The sequence below is a fragment of the Lissotriton vulgaris genome, chromosome 4_1, assembly GCF_964263255.1.
Source record: "Lissotriton vulgaris chromosome 4_1, aLisVul1.2, whole genome shotgun sequence".
Classification (NCBI taxonomy): domain Eukaryota; kingdom Metazoa; phylum Chordata; class Amphibia; order Caudata; family Salamandridae; genus Lissotriton; species Lissotriton vulgaris.
The window spans coordinates 998,901,448-998,919,807 of record NC_141691.1 but is presented as its reverse complement, the minus strand read 5'-3'; positions in this window follow the sequence as shown (position 1 = coordinate 998,919,807).

The window sequence follows — 18,360 nt, the reverse complement described above, 5'->3', positions numbered from 1 at the left end:
GTAGCCACCTTGACTGAGTTGATGTCCAAAAAGCACCACAGGAATGGAAATTGGACAGAGGCATGGCAAGTTGCATTTGATTCCCTGAAGCAAGCCATGCACACAGTTCCTGTGCTCAGGGCTCCTGACTTCTCCAAGGAGTATATCGTACAGACAGATGCCTCAGAGCATGGAATAGGGGTAGTACTATCTCAAATTAATGAGGAGGGCTTAGACCAACCTGTAAACTCCATCTCCAGAAGGTTACTCCCTAGGGAACAATGGTGGAGTGCTATAGCAAGAGAAACGTTTGCTGTGGTCTGGGCCCTGAAGAAGCTGAAGCCATCCTTGTTTGGCACTCACCTCCTGATTCAGACTGACCACAGAATACTCAGATGGCTCATGCAAATGAGGGTGAGAATCTAAAACTGTTGAGCTGGTTAATTTCCCTACAGGGTATGGACTTCATGGTGTAACAAAGACCAGGGGTAGACCATACCAATGCTGATGGTCTGTCCAGGTTTTTCCACCTTAGTGAAGAGAACTCCCTAGATACTGGGTAGCTCTCCTCACTTTCAAATGGAAGAGGGGGGTCACCTGTTAGGGTGGTCTTCCCCCAGTCTTTTTGCTTTTTACCTCCATGTTTTGCGTAATCTTTTTGTTGGCCTTAGGACTTGAGGGCTTTACCACTGCTAATCAGTGCAAAAGTGCATGTGCTTCTTTACTAAGAATGTGTGTAATTGATGTATACCTGATTTAACTATGTAAGTTACTTATACACTCCTTGTACGGTGATATACCATATACCCAGGGTCTGTAGGTTAAATGCTACTAGTGGGCTGCAGCACTAATTGTGCCACCCACAGACGAAGCTTTACAACCTTGTCTTAGGCCTGCCACTGCAGTGCCTGTGTGTGAAATTTGCTGCTACTTCGACTTGGCATTTAAAACTACTTGCCAAGCCCTACACTCCCCTTTTATTACATATAAGTCACTCCTAAGGTAGGCCCTAGGTCGTATGAAGTGAGATCGGTGGTGTAGGTGATAGGTTGTAGGCGCTACCGGGTATTTTCACTAAAAATTATTCATATGTCATCAAATATCGGTGACGGTGCTCTAAGGTTAGGGAGAACCACTTGCATCCCTAGATCTCTATGGTGAACCAACAGATCAAAGCAAAACTGTGCCCAATCACACGTGAATTCAAAGAAACACGAGTGACCGGCATAAGGGACAGAGATGCGAGGAAGCGCCCGTGAGACTCAAGAAAGACTTGGAACACCGATTATTGGAGGGGCCCAAAATGAATTTGGAGATTGGATCTTGATGATTTCACCTCACGCCACGGGAACATGTGGCCTGGAATTATCGCCACATGAGAAAATATATTACATGCAACCGTGAACAAGTTGCATGTACTAAATTACAAGAGGCGACGAAACATGTGTTGTCTTGGAAAACCTAAACAACTGACATCAGGAAGACTGATTAAAAAGAAAAGAGAAAAAGAAAGAAAAAAGTTTACTGATTTGTTCTACTTTTTTGTGCTTTTACTAAACTCTGAAAAGAATGTTTCTTTGAATTCACGTTTGCTTGGGTTCAGTTTTGCTTAGGCCCTAAGTAGCCCGAAGGGCAGGGTGCTGTGTAAGTAAAAGGTAAGACATATACTTTTATGTTTTGCATGTCCTGTTAGTTACAACAGCCTATTTTGTTTTTCAGTACTGTGAGGCCTCTTTCTCTCATAGGTTAGAATTGAGGATTCCTTAATACACTTTTAAGCTGTAGCTTCTGATCAGAGAGGAGTAGCTTTGTCATGTTTCAATGTTTGGAATGGTATTGATAAATCCTACTTCCTGGCAAGGTTGCATTTAACATTATTATTTTAGAAATGTCACTTTTTGAAAGTGAACATTTGTCTGCACTTACTGCTCTGTTTCGCATAACAGCATGTTTCCAATACATGTCTGGGGTGGGCGACAGTTACACTTTGTGCATTCCATCTAAACAGCCACCACACAGGAAGGATAGGTGTGTTTGAGTACCCACCTGCATATATCTGCTTTCTGACAGCCTTGCCTGGGCAGGATGAAAGGGTGAAGGTAACTTTTTACTTGAATAGGCAGGAGCTTGTCCCCACACAAAGGACTGATTACCGGTAGTTTGGTAGACAGGACTGGGCTGAAAGGGATCTTTATGTACTTTGAGAGTTGCTTTGAAGTCACCCCCACATCAGTGGCACCTTTGGGTATAACTACTGGGTTTCCGACACCCTAATATCAGCCACTTCAGGTCCTTGAACTGACCCTCTGCCAGACAGACTGCAGACCTGCTTAAAGGAATCATCTTTGGACTGCAGATTTGGAAGACCGGCTTTTCTCTTGTGTTGCCCTGCTGCCTGCTGTTCTCTGACTCTGCTGAAGAAGAGCGGGACTCTGTCTTCACTCCAAGTAGTCTCCTAGGGCTTGTTGGCTTGCCTCCTGTTGCTTGAGACTCAAGGAAATCAAAGTCTCTACCCCTGATCCTGATCTTGAGCCTACCTCACTGGAAGTGGCCCAGATACTTACAACAAGGATTTTGACCATCTCCTGTCTGTGTGTAGCAGAACTGGCTCTTTGACACGATTGCAGGAGTAAATTTGGCGCATCACATCATAACCTGCGCATTGCCTCCCGAGATCGATGCATCTGACAGTTTATTGCTGCAGCTTGGTGAGATCGACACATTCCAGCGACGGAATGTCAGAATCTGGCACATTGCTCAGCGCCTCTCGACTCCAGCACCTTTCTTTGGAAGTGACGCATTGCCTTCACTGCATGTAGAAAATCAACACATCTCCTTGTTAGCGACCAGGAAAGGTACTACCTTTATCACTGGGGCCTGCATGGGTCCTGGTCTGCGCTTCCACGAAGTTGGCCCAAACTTTGAATTTGCCACGGTCCAGAACAACCGCAAGTAACCTTTATAGTGCTACCTGCTTCTAAGCGCTTTATTGCATTTATTCTTTTCAAATTTAACATCGCAACTTTTATACATTGGATTTTTGTCGTTTTGGTCTTGTTTTGTTCAGAATATAATAATCTAATTTTTCCAAACCTGAGTGGAGTCTTTTTGTGGTGTATTCATTGTGTGAGTGTGTTGCACGAATACTTTACACATTGCCTCTTTAAATAAGCCTGGCTGCTTTGTGCCAAGCTACCAAATGTATTAATAAACACACTAGTAAACCATATATAACACTAATTTCAACTGCAAACTTATCCAATCATAATTTTGTCACAGCCTGCTATGGGTGCAATCCAGCCATTATCCATAATTCTTCCCAGGAGTCACGGGAGTCCAGTGTTGCCTCCCACAATGCCTTTTCCCAGAAAACACCAGTGTGAGAAGTTGGCCTGGTATATGATGGTCACTATTCTAGGGAGCACCTTGCACCAGTCCAAATGACCCTTATGGTGATTGGTTGTAAGTCAACCTTATAGACCAGCTATCCTATTGGTAGCATGGACAAAAGCAGTCTTAGGCTAAACTCAAGAGGGAATGTGAAGCCAGCTGTTTTACCATATGCAATCCCTTTAATACTAAATGAAAGAACACCACACAAGTTATATATTATAAAATATATGTATTTATTACTAGAATAATCCCCTGTACTCTTTAAGAGGACAGTAGCACAAGCGTTAAACAAAGAATTTCATATAACATACAAAAGTTGCACAAATATGGATAGGCCCTGGTGGCCACTCAAACCATATACTAAAATAGTGGTATAAGAACCACGTCACGAACAATGGTAAGGCCTAGGGCATTGAGAATCGCTGGGGCTACACTAGGCTAACAGAGGTTAGGTCGGGGGATGCCCACAGGATGCGGGTGCAGTGTCTATAGGCAACCGCGTGCACCAATAGAAGTCAATGGTGCGTAAAAGTTAGAAAGTTGCAGTTTTGGAAGTCTTCCAACTGGACTAGAACTTAACCACTTAAAACTAGGACACTAGGTATGTAAATCTCTACAGGGGCCGGAGTACCCTTGTTACCTCACCCACAGGAAGCGGGTGCATAGGTGTCAAAGTGCGTCGGGTTTCGTCATGGAGTTCTATGGAGCCTTGCTGAAGAGATGCTGCAGGCGACCAGGAGAGAAGAGTCCGGTTGAATCCAAGGGTGGATCGAAGATGTAGAATACCTGAAAGCAGAGGGGACAGAGTCTGGGTCACTAGCCAGTGATCAGGATGGAACCAGGAAGGAACCAGGCGATGTCGGGTTGCGATCAGGTGATGTCATGAAGATTGTCTCCGCTGCCACGTGAACCAGGAAGGATGGACGACAACCAGGAGGTGGATACGGACTGTCCCACGAAGGCTCTCGCTGTCGGCGGTGTTGGTTCTCGGATCGGAGTCAACAGGCTTTGGCAAATGCAACCCACGCAGGAATCGGGGATGGCTTCTGGATCAGACCAGCAAGGTCTGTTGGCTGCTCCTTTTTAGGGGAGCAAGGGCCAGTCTGAAGCAACCAGACCAGGAGTGAAAATTCGAAGGTTCGTTGTCACAGAGGCCACTAGCCAATGGGCAAGTGACCGGACAACTCGTCAAGCAGAAAAATGCAAAAGGGCCCAACGCAGCACTCGGTGAGTGTGGAGAGGTGATCTTCGGTGCAAAAGTTGCTCGGGGCTGGGGCTTCTCAATCAATTCAATTCAATTCAAAAGACTTTATTCGGTTATATTTCATAAATAACCATAAAAGTACATCAAATCACATCAAATATTACATCATCATAATTAATATTTTAAAAGCGGTGTACACAGTATTAACATGGGCCAAAGTTTAAGATAATAGAATTCATATAATCATTGTCTTACGTAGGTAAAAAATGCTTTTAAGAAATGCCGCGACAGATGCTACTGAGAAAATATCGTCCAAGAATTGTATAGCTAAAAAAGCTGGGCGACACTGTCTCATGTTCATATATTTTAAAATAGGCATAATCCATCTTTTCCTAGGTATAACATAAAATCTACAAAAAAATAAATATGGATATCCGATTGAGTAGAGGCATTATCACACGGACATTTACAAGTTTCCTTTGACCAATCATTTGTAACGGGAAAGCTCAACAGCCTAAACAGTATCCCAAATCTAAATCTGGTCAACAGAAACCTTTCTTGGTCCTTCATTTGGAGGGTTAGATAAGGCTGAATAACCTTTGATTTAATTATCATTTGATGGGCAATTACTGTCTTTTTTAACAGTTCTGTTTGTTCTCTTCGATTCTCAAGGAAATTTAGACTTAGCTGTTTCAATGCTTTCCTAGTAATATCAGACATTGACATAGGGTCAGTATATAATTCAGGATGCTTGATGTTATCACAGAAAGCTTTTATATAGCACAGCCATTTTATCCTTTTACCACCATCTAGTTTCAGTGCATCCCCCAAAATGAGGTGATTTAGGTGGCATTTCTCGGTAGTCCATACCCGATGCCATAGAAGGATCGGTTGCACCTTGATTAGATCTTCCAGATAGGCAATACCCAATTCAGTGTGGCAATTATAACTGGACGTACTCTCTGGGACTGCTAGAAGATATTGCAGAAAACCATTTTCTGTGACTTGTAGGCTACTGACATTAGAGTCACCATATAATGCCACCGAAACGCAGCTAGCCTTATAAATATATAAAAGCTCTTTAACTGGCTTTTTGCCCATCTTCTTGCTGAACGACCTAAGGGCCATTATGGATTTAGAAAATAGTAAATTCCTAGCTTTGATCGCACAGCTCCATTTACCAGTGCGATCGAACAGAATCCCCAAATATGGGAATGTTGGGGTATGGTCTAAAGGGATCGATCCTATGAACATGGTTTTCTTCTTTTGTTTCACGTTACTACCACAGTTCATAGTAAAAGTCTTAGTACAATTTACTTGTAGTTCTAATTTGGCCATAAAGGTGCTAAAAGAGGTAATCATAGTCTGCATGGCTATAGGGGTTCTTGCCATGAGAACAGCGTCATCTGCGTAAATAAGAGCAGGTATACGACGGGCTGAGGCAATTGGCATATCAGTGCAATCCTGTAACAGAGTTTCCTCCAAGTTGTTTATATAAATAAAAAATAAAAGTGGGGCAAGGACGCACCCTTGCCTCACGCCCCTCGCAACACTGAACTCCCTTGTACACTCCCCATTTTTACCGTATCTGACCATTGCACTAGCCCTGTTATATAGTTCTCTCAGAAATTTGATGATATTTACCTCTACTCCCAGTCGGGTTAAAATTATCCATAATTTGCCATGATTTACAAAATCAAAAGTGGATGTCAAATCTAAAAAAGTTAAGAACAGTCTTCCTCCCTTAGCCGTAGTATATTTCTCAATCAATTTTGATAAATTGAGTGCTTGTTCGATGGTGCCAACTCCTTCGCGAAAACCATATTGGAGGTCACTAATAATGTTATGTTCCTCTGCCCATAAGTGCAGTCTATCAAAAATGACTCTACCAATAATTTTAATGGTGGAGTCGAGCAAGGGTATGGGCCGGTAGCACGCACAGCTTGCTCTATCTCCCTTTTTTTAAATGGGAATAATGATCGACTTGTACCAAGTACCAATCAATCCTATTGTGCAAGCGGCATTAAACGTTCTAGTAAGCAAAGGTGCCCAGAGCAATATATTTTTCTTAAAAATGTCCACTGGGACACCATCGGGGCCAGGTGCCTTTTCCCCTAGGCTAGAGTTAATACCCTTGATTACCTCCTCCAAGGAAAAGTTAAGTTGCAGCCCTTCAGTGCCCTTCTCCTTAAATGTGGGTTCACTCGAAGTATCAGTGGCGATTGCTACTGGGCTATAAAGTATTTCAAAGTGCTTGACCCATTCATCCTCGGTAACAGCTATCTCAATGCGAGCCTTTGTACTGTCTTTAAAAAAGGGGGCATTCACTGCTTTCCAAAAGGCCGTCATATCCTTTAGTTCTGAGGCCTCCATAATAGCTGTCCATGCTTCCCTCCTCATCAGATCTCTTTGAACTTTTAGTGCAGTTTTGTATTCCTTACGTAGGGCCCTTATCAGGGTCTGGTTTTTATCTTGCTTATGCAAAGCCAATTTTAATTGCTTGTGGGCCTTACTACATGCTGATTTGAACCAGCCTCTTGTTTTCCTTTGGATCTTCTTTTCCTTGACATTTACCCACAGACCCTCTTTATACAGGCAGTTATTTCTCTGAAATTACTTATAATGTCTGCATCATCAAATGCTGAGTCCAAGCAAACAGAAAAGCTCGTATTACATGCTTTAATTAGATTACTAAGAAACTCCTCGGGACCACCTTAGACCATTTTAAAGCATATCCGTTCTGCCTGGCTATTTCTAAGTTTTCGGAGGAAACCTCAGCTCTTTTATGCACTATTAATTGTGGGTCAAATAATTCAATCCTGATGGGGAAATGGTCGCTTGGGGGAGGTTTTAAGACATTATGACTAACAATACAGTCCCTATAACATGAGGTGTAGTGTAGTTCCTAGTTTCCCACTAGGCCCTGCGCATTGGAATAACATAAACAGTAGTATCGACGTGGAACTGTGGATATTCCAGGCCTCCACTGACTATGCTAAACTTAATTGGGTTGTGTTACCAACTAGCTCAGAGGTCACTGGAAACTTTCTTCTCTGCATAGGAAGTGATCAGCTTCCTTGGCACAGACAAGAAGGGATTCAGCTTTCCAACAACCGTGCAACATGACAACTTTGCTCCTCAGATCAAGAGTCAATCTCTAGGGTCGTGTGAAACAATAGACATGTATTTCACTCAGTCAGTCTAGTGCAGTTTACTTTCACGAGATGTAGAGAATAGAGAGACGGGCGTTTGTCAATAAAGGGTTAACATTTATTGAACAGTCTTCTCGTACAAGAGAAATGTATTGCCACAATTGCAAGACTTGTTATTATAAAAAGTACGTACAGTAAGATAAGAATTGCGAAATAGAACTGTAAAAGCATTGATATGGTTTCTTAGCCATACAATGGTTTAAAAGTAATAAAGCATATATACAGTCATATATACATTAGGCTAACATACTCAACTGGTGCTTCTAACTAAGCCTACCCCAGTGTGCCTGACCTAAGCCTAACACGTGAAAAGGGGAGTAAGTAAGTAGCTTAAGTTAAGTTGGTTTTGCCAAGGTTTGTTTCAAGAATTCTCGTCTAAGGGTTTAGTCAACACCATACCTCTGAATAGAATGATGGAGGATTGGTATCTCCTTCAGGGGTCACTCTCGATATCCCAGTCACCCGCGAGGGCAGACCGGAAACGCCGGAGCTGGATTTCTCTGCAGTAGAAAGGCAGCGGGTCTCTTCAGCGCGTCGAGGAAGGAGGGGGGACAGCGTCCGCGGGCAGGTGGAATCTGCTGGATGTCTTCGCAGAGGGACGGCTGTTCAGCTCCTAAGCTTACTGTACCATCGTTCGCGCTTTAGCAGCGATAATGGTATCAGCAGCTTCACCACCACAGGGACAGCAGGCTGCAGCGACAGAGTGCTAGATATACCAACACGGGGTCTTGCAGGCAGCTGGCATCAGCAACAGTAGCTCTCCATTGCTTAAGGCAACGTTGGTATATTTATACCTGACAGGTGCCGGGTTTGACGCAAGTTTGCTGGACATAAGACGTCAATTAAAGATGTCACTAGGAAGTGATAGTTATCAGTTGCTCATTAGAGTTCCATTACTAATCAAAACACAGCAAGCGGGGATTTCCAGGTTTGCGGAGTTTTTATCTTGTTGAAGAACTCGGAGTGTTATTTAGGAATATCAGATAGTGACTACTGCTCTGTCATTGCACTAATTGGTCGCAAAGGAAGTGGCAGAGAGAACTATGCTGGAATGTGGCTCTGTTCGTGTGAGGCCAGAGATGACTTTTCAGAAAATCGCACTTGAACGGTTATGCCAATATAGGGAATAAATGGATTTATAGCCGAATAGGGGCATAAGGTCACAGTATCGATCAGGAACCTAGATAAACACGCAACACCCACTCCACGGGTTAATGTCCATCAAAATTACTAAAACTAAAGCAATTAGATGCATGTGTAACATTGCCCACCCCAAAATACATAAATGCATTCGAAATAGGCGTACTTGTAATACATGAAATTCAGGTGCTGTACGTTATTTAAAGCATAGAAATCATTCAAAAAATTATTGCATATGAAATCAATGAACGATTATGCATAAAGAATTACACATGAAGTATCTCTGACAGAAGAAAAGCGAGATAAATCATCACATAAAAATGCATTGTAATAACATGTGCTAGAGGCTGGTGTAATATTGTTATGTCTCTAGATGTGTTTAGAAATAGAAGTGTGAAGCTTCTGTTCTCTAAGAATAGTTTTTACGTTAAGCAAAGAATTGTTCGTGCCAAAAAAGGGTCAATATTAGAAAAATTGTCCAAATCGAAAAAAAATTTTTAATGCTTGAACGGGGAAACATAGAGTTCCAAAGCTTTTTGCAGTTTTTGTTGATCAAAACTGAAGGCCGAATTCAGAGTTCATGGGAACGCTGTGTTGTCGGAAAACTTCTTAAAAGTTATTGTTTCTGTACGGGTGAGAACATCGTATCAGACAGGCTCTCAAAGAATTGGTCTACAAATTCAGGTGACAGTTCAACCAAATTAGATAGCGCTGTAACTTGGCAGGTGTGAGAATGATTGCTGTCATCGTAGTCAGGAGCAGCAATGCTCACAGAAGGCCGTACCTGGGTGATGTTGCTTTTGTCACTCGCTCCACTGTTACCACCTAGTCGTAGCACAGGAGTCTCAACGAATGCTGTCATCAGGATTGGTAGCCGCTGGGGACAACACAATGCGTGAGCCGTTATTGGACTGAGCAAAGTATCGACGTCCGTTGGTACTGCTGATGGAAGTGAAAGACAGATGTCCAACACGCATTCATCGCCGCATAGCATACATCTTAGTACCGGTAAGATACAGTTCTGCCATATAGGTCTGAATGAAAGGAACCAGGTCATGTTTAGATCTCTCAGCCTGGCCAATCCAAGGACGTTAGTTATCCTGTCCCGGTAGCGCATTGCTAGGATTGTCTCTTCCATTCCCATGGGAGCTATGTCTGAGTCGAGGCTTGCCATAACGAAGCAGGAGGGTCAAAAATAGAATCCCTGCTACAAGTCCCAAAAATAATGGTATCCCTCCAAAAACAGAGTGCACAAAATTAGGAACGATTCCCAAAATTGCCTGGAAGGGTGTTAGCAGTCCCGTAAAGACTGTCTTAAATATGCCTGGGATGCTTGTGGCACTAGACATGTTAAGGAGTTGGCTGAACATTTCTACGAAATGCACGGGGCAATTTGTTGATAAAAGGTCATGAACTTCAGTAGCTGTCCTTGCAACTAGAAGATCATACGTCTCTTTAGATGACGTTATAGGCACTGTTGTCTGTAAAAGTACAGATTTCATTTTGCTTAATGTATCAATTCGTATAGAATAGAGATTCAGACGAGGCCAGATGGGAGTCACTATGTCTGCAGGCCCACTCGGAAACAATGCTTGCATACAGCATTTGACCATGGATGTTACTTCTACTAGATAACTTTTCCCTGGCACGAGGCCACAACATCTGTGATCCGTTCTAAGAATGTAACTCCCGTTCGAAAGTTGCATAAAGAAGGGCTCTATCTGAGTTGCAGGTGTGACTAGCTGGTGGCATGAAAGGTTGTTAGAATTTCCATCACATGCTCCGTGTAAATTAATACCCTGACACAAAAGTATACCGCTTAGTGAATGTTTACAGTTCTCACCACTAAGAAATACATTTTTGTTGCTGTCACTATAGCAAGAATGAGTGTATGGTAATTTCCATTCAGATTTTACATATCCTTTACCCAATTGTTCATATTGGCCAGCAGGTATGTACTCAAGGCACTTTTTAAATCGGAAAGTTGTTATCGGAATTGTGATAATTCCGTGTATTATCCATTCAATGACAGGACTCTCTGACATTGTCAATGGTAATCTCTCGAGTTTTTCGATGCTCAGGATTGTATAGTCTGCTCCTTTCTGTGCCAAACTGATCTGTTTATCAGTAAGGTTAAAACTGGAAAATAATGACGTCGTGTTGATTAAACGCCAAGGCACATAGCCTGAACGAAGATTTTGCAGCGTCCAGCCTAATTCTATAATAGAGCGTAATTGAGACTGGCCATGTTGTAACATAAGCAAATCTCTGTCTATCACATCAAAGGCATAGGATACAATATTGTCCAACGAATATATTCTGGAAGACAGAGTCATTAACCCATTGTCTACTACAGAAAGTGATTTCTTCAAATTAATACGATCAATTTCTCGTATTTTTTCAGCAGTTTCAATTTGCTTTACTTTCCAAGCCTCGTTATAAGCAGCATAGATGCTGGTCGCTATGAAACGCTTCTGACGCTGTTTGCGTGGTCCAAGAATGAAATCGCGCAAATCAGCACCATCTTTTAATAAAGACAAGTGTTGCTTAATTTCAGCCAGTGTGGACAGAGTTAGCCATTCAAGGCAGAGCTTCCCTACACTGTATGTTGTTATAATCCCTGGATGTTGTCTCTGGGAATATCTTGAGTCTAATCTGGTCATTTTTAACCCCTGTGTTTTATTCAGGAATCTATCTTGACAGCTATTTGTGTCTGTAGGCCAGATTAACCACTTTTTCAAATCAGGATGTGTTCTGTTGAAATGTAAAATTTGTGACACGTCTAACTCAATATCTGCGGTAGCATTCTCAGGTATTGGCTTTGGTATAGACGGTGTTTTAAGGTCTTTGTTCTTAGCTAGGCCAAGACAAGATGTTTGGTGTATTGTGTCATTTAAAAACAACATTTGTTCTGGTATCATGCAGGTTCTAAATAGTGCTTCAATGCCTTGCACCTGCCAATCTTTTGTCCCCCAAATTGTTTTTGTTTCAATATTATTTTTCCAATAATCAAAACCAAATGTCATCATTTTGTCATAAAATGCTTCTGAATATATCAATTTAGAATTTGTCAGCATTGTTTTCATTCCTGTTTTATCTAACAGTTTGTAATAAAACGTTTCTGCATCACTGGTGTTAAACCTTGAGAAGTATTTGAATTTCTCAAAAAATGCTTTAGAACTGCTTTTAGGTGGTGTAGAACAATGTTCCCATTGATTATACATAAAAACATTTCTAGGCTGTGCAGATTTATGCAAGTAATGATCCCCATAGTGGGTGTAACAGAATAATTGCTCATAACTAGATGAACCTTGTAAATAATCATGATCTGTGAATCTAGCTGACATTACTAAATCAGACATCATGTCATTAATACTGTTAAAGTCCCAATCATCAGAGAATGTACTAGGTGTCACAAAGTCACTTAAGGAAACCTTTAGTTCATGAGGATACTTCAGGATTTCGACCGGACCATAGATCTCATAGTCTGTTTTCTCCCATACTACCCCACCAGGTATTGGAATTGCTGTGACATTTACTGTTGACAGTTCTCTTTTCTTCACGTGGGATGATCTGTGTGGTTTCAGGACTAGGTTGATGTTCTGACTTGCTGTGTCCATTGTAATATATTTTCCTTCAATGAATTTTCCCAAACACAGTACCATGATGAGCCAAAGCAGGAGGAAAAATACACCTAGACCGAACCAGAACTCTAGCCAAGGGGAAATAAGGTAGATTTCCTTCAGTTGATGAAAGAGTTCCGTTGCTTTTTCTTTAAAAGACTTTTTTGTTTCTGGCATTACTTCGAGGTCGTTTTGATCTTCAGAGAAGTTGTCGAAGTTGATGAAATAACCAGAGGCAGTTCTGTCAATTGATGGGATTGTTCTTTCAATCTGTCTTTCGGTAGCACTTTCTGATGCCACATCATTGTAGACTGGTGTTGTTTCTTGATGAACTGTTTCAATCTGTGTTTCAAGAGGCACGAGTTCCATGGCATTATTGCATAGTCCTTCATTGTGCACTGCAGGCTGATCGAATGTGATTAGTCTTTCAGTTTGAACCTCTTGGATTGTTGCAAGTTTGGGTATTCTGTTGTTTATTGGGAGTCCACTGGGCCTACTGTTGATTATAGGCCACATGCTTGTGGTTTTACCAGATCGATAGACACGACTCTGTTCTCCTTTTTACCAGCAAGGGGCGGTAGCACAACTGATCTTGTTCCGGTGACTGCCAAGACAGGTACTGCTTTTCTGTAAGAAGGCCCAAATTCCTTCTTAACCGCGATCTTTTCTCTGACTAGATCCCCAATCTTTGGAATCCAGACAGGCCTTGCTGGGGCTGTTGCTGGTGGTGCCTCGTCAGTGGTACTTGGCTGTTGCTTTAACTTTATGTTGCTTAATGATTTTCTTGTTTCATTCAGTTCCTGTAAAACAGCCAAACAATCCTTTACATCAAAGTGCGTTGTTTCTTCTTGTACCACTGACATCTGACTATCGAGGTCCTGAACGCGCATTCTAATTCCGAACAATAGTTCTTATGGGCTGAAACCTTTTAGAGAATTTCTTGGCATGTTATTAAGACTAGTCTGGACACTTGTTAAATGTTTGACCCACCCAGCGCCTGAACCTAATACCTTCGCTGTTATAGATTGCTTTATGTCACGGTTTTTTCCTTCTACCACACTGTTCCCTTCGGGGTGCGACGGACAAGAATACCGCAACCCAATTCCCATGCTAGCCATGGCCTCCTTATAGGCTCGAGAGCTGAAAGCAGGACCCTGGTCAGAATGGAACGTGGTAATTGCGTATGTGCCGATATTGACTCGCAAATCTTTTATAACCGTTCTAGCGTCAGCCGAGCGCTGGGGGCCTCATTTTTTAAGTGCTTTTCGTCTTAATGGTGTACACTGGGACGCGCTTCTCTTCTTTTATTGCGCAGATAGACCGCCTTATGCTGTCTAGAAGGGATCCTGAAACTACACTGGCCTGTTCATTTCTGCGATCTCGGTTGCCGTTTTCACAATTTTGAGCAAAACATTGAATATCTATATTCATTCCTGCCCACCAGTCCTCTGATTGTAATTCTTTCAGAGAAGCCTTGATTGTTTGGTGTTTCAGACCCAACCCCATGTGTGCTTCCAGTAAGAGGAAGCCCCTCCTGCTCCTGTTTGGAATTACTCTGTCCCCCACTCCAGGGATTCGAGCAAAAGGAACGGAGTTTGCATCGATTATGTATGCATAATTGAGTGGATAGTTTACGGGTAGTGCTGCACAGTCGCCTTTTACGGTCGTTTTTACTGCCAGCATGGTTTCCCCGTCTATGTATTTATCTGTACGCTTTTCTGTGGCTACGGAAGCCGTTTTAGTTGCTTCCGCTTTGGCTGTATTAGCCAATGAATTCCCTGCAACGTGAACGCCATCACGTTGAAGACTCTGTGCGTGAATCACGTGAGTCTTTTGTAGTTCTTTGTGTAAAAGAGCTACCTGTTCCCAGAGCAGTTTATGCTTTATTGTGGCACCTGTGTCATCTTTGTAGTCGTTTTCGATCCAACTCTGCAGTTTATTGTTGTAAGAGTTGACGCAAAAATGAGAATCGCACACTATAAGTGTCGAGAATTCACGTTCTGCATTTTCGAGCGCCATCTTTAAAGATCTGATTTCAGTTCTTTGAACCGAACAGTTTCTTACAGATTCAGTTTTTGTTACTTTCGGTCTGAATTTACCGCACAGCCAACGACCTTTAATGATCGCACACGCTGCATCGTAGGATTTTCTCTCTACGTTGAAATGCTGTACACAGCTATCTGTATAGATTATACATGCGTATTGTGGGAGAGGCAGAATTTCGATTGGCAGAGGATATTCTTCTTCATATTCTAAATCATTCAGTTCTTCGAATTGCGGGGCGAAATAGTATTTCACATCTTCCGCTCCTAGAGAATCTATACACTGTATCCATTTCGGATCCAGTGACACTGTAGGCAGGTTTACTGGGCTGAATAGCGCCTCAAAGGCGGATTCCACTGTAAGGATATTAATCCGTTTGCCGTGTGCTAGTTCTCGTTCATTTGCTAATGCGATTTGCACTGCTTTCACAGTTTTTTCTGTGTGACTGAATGTTCTTTCTACTTGTGTGTACAAGTGTGATTTAATTGAAATTGGTACCTTTTCTCCCTCATTAGAGGTTAGGTATGTGAATCCGCATCTTCCTGGGATGACTCGGATTACAAGATCACGTGTGTTGTCACGTGTATCTAATTTTGTTTTTGCTAACATGTCTGTTTGCAGTGATCTCAAAATTTCTGTGTGTTTTTGAGTCCAATTGATTTGTTTAAAATCAGGTTTAATTAGTTCGTAGAGAGGTTTAACCCTCTCTGCGTAATTTAGAATGTAAGTTCTTCCGAAATTCAGAAAACCTAGTATGGACTGTAAATTCTTCAGCGTTTTTGGAGCTTGGAGTACAGCGCACTTCTCTAAGAAGTTGTCCGCTAGGTTTTTCCCTTCACTTGATAATTCGTACCCTAAAAACAGTACTGTCAGATGGGCAATTCGGGACTTTTTAAAGTTGAATTTGTAACCCTCTGCTGCGAACCCAAGTATAATGGTGTTCACTCTTTTCAAGTGAGTATCCAAGTCGTCGTCTGTGAGATAAATATCATCTACGTAAGATAATGCTTCATCATCATAGATTTGTAGTAACTCTGTTACCCTAGCTGAGAATAGTCCTGGGCTGTTCTTGAACCCTTGTGGGAGTCGACAGAATTTTTTCTACGACCCAAATGCGGAGAAAGCGGTCAAATATCTGCTTTCTGGTGCAATGTTTTGACAAAAGAAACCATTAGATATGTCTAATGTCGTTTTATATTTTTTCCTAACTATGTTATTCATTAGGGCTGCACTATGCGAGTTTTGTACTGCAAAAGTTTTGCAACATGTATTAAGATGTCTGTAGTCCAAAACTAGACGATATGAATTGTCTGGCTTGGAGACAGGAAACAAAGGATTGTTCATTTGAGAGGTGCATGTTTCAATCACCCCCTGGTATTCAAGTTGATCTAAGATCTCCCTGACTTGTTTTTTAGCTTCTTGCTTTATGGGATACTGCAGTTGGGCAGTTGGTTCACTTTTTAGTTGGATTTTGTGAGGAGGAGAGTCCTCATCCCATCCTACATGATTTTTATACAATGCAGGTGCCTGGGCTACTGCCCATTTCCGTGCATATGTATATTTTTTATGAATCGGAATGTGATTCGAGAAGGCAGGCATAATCACTTCTTCGCCACGAGGGCACTCCCTGACAAACTCCGGGGGCCAATCTTTTTCAGCTAACAGAATATCATAGCCTTTTGAGAGCTTATCCCAAAATAGACCCTTAATTTTCCTAGTCTTATCACCCTCTATACGCAATGTTATTTCGTATATTTTATGGGGCTCGCTAAGTCTGGCGTCTGCAGTTTCAACTTGAATGTATTCATTCGTGTCCACTGTCTCCAGATGGCTCATCAAGATCTTGCGCGCTATACTGATTTCTGCTGCACTGTCCAACATTGTCAATGCCCACTCCCCGTTTTTCAACTGTGTCCTCAGTATCCTCGGCATGGTTGATTACTCTAATACTGGCTACCTTCTTTTTCTGAAATTTAGATTTTTTACTCTGAGCAGGTTCCTTGTCTTTGGACTTGGTGTGCTCTCCTGGGTCTGACCGTCCTCTTCTTTCCGAATTCTGTGGAGAAGATCGAGAGGGACGTGTATCAATACTTTGATATCTATCAGGTTTTTTCAGATTATCCCTATTTCTAAGGTTATATCTTTTCTCAGAGGGCTCCCTCTGGGGAGACTGGCGTTCTCGAGCCGGAGTTCTTTCCCTCGTCGAGGAGACCTTCCTCTGGACTGGAAAACTTTTTCCTTGGGAGTGGATTGTTTATTTCCATCCCAGCTCTTTTTAGGAGTGTTTAAATTATTCTTAATAAATAATTTTTCAGGATTTTCGAGCAGTTGGGGTTTTACCGGTTTCCCACCCAAGCTGTCTCTACCTAATTCTTCATAGCATTTTTCTATGATTTTTGCAAGCTCAACAGGATCTTTTATATCTGTTTCCCTCAACTTCTGGCGGATCGCCACAGATGCTGCTTCTCCTCTTATATTGGCTAATAATATAGCCAAGACCTGCTTGAAGTCTTTCAGTAATTTCATACCTAGATTTAAAGCGGGCTCTGGACCGAATTCATTTTGAATCTGTTTTAGCACTTCTGGTATTACCGCCATAGACGGAACACCGTGTGTTTTTGTGTAAATGGAAGCAAAGACTGTACCCCAAGTGTCACAGTCCTCTATGTTTGGTGCGATTCCCATAGGAAGGCAGATGGTCAAGATTCTGTGTTTCTCAATAGGGGTAGTATCAGGAAATACTGCCTCTATTTGAGTGATTTTCTGTGCTAACCAGAAAGGAATTTGTTCCCGTTTTACGGGTGTTTTACGAAGACATGACTGTATGTTTTGTGGTGTAATTTTATTTGTATTCCCCTGATGAGGGGTCAGCTGGTGTGAATTAACAGCTGGCTGGACTGTTGCAGTCCGCATTACATATTGGACTAATTGCCTATGTATTTTTATTAATGTGTTTAGCTGTACTAACAGCTCTGCTCTTGACATTCTTACAATGTCAGGATGTGGTGTGTAGCTGGCTAGAACCGGCCATGTGGCTCCTGGTCTACCTAGAGGACCGAGCCTAGTTATGTGATCATTGTGTTTTAGGGCGCCATTAAACCAGAGCAGGTGCTCTTGAAATTTAAGTGGAATTTCAATCTCCTCGAAAGGAGCGTACTCTTCCGGAGGTTTCTCTATTTTGTAATAGTGAAACTCTTTTGTTATAGCGTTTACCGCTGGAAAGTTTATCCATGAATAGAATACCTCTGTCTGCTGATACTCGTGAGCCTCTATCACGAAAATTACTGTACCACCTTGAGGTGTCAGTCCGTTCTCTATAAGTTTTAAAGTTATAGATCTTCTTAAGTGGACCGGGATGATAATAGCATCCAGGTCTGCTTGTTCGGGACCTTGCTGAGTCGCATCTACTGCGGCCCCAGAGGTTCCGTTATTTTCTACCGACATTTGTTAAAAATGCAAGGTTTTGCAGAGTAGGTCTCCAAGGAGACAAAGATTAGGTGCACAATATTTTGGAACACTGTATCCTTCAACGTTGAATAAACCGGAGCTTTACATAGGAATCTCTTCCTACTAAGGTCGGGCGGATTTTAACCTTTCACCCACTCCAGACGTCTATTGGAGTATTTACGGGAGAAAAGGGTGTGAAATATGCACGACTGAGTTACTCTAACTGTCTTGTGTTAGTTTATCGCCTTACCAAACGTTGGGCGCCATGTAGTGTAGTTCCTAGTTTCCCACTAGGCCCTGCGCATTGGAATAACATAAA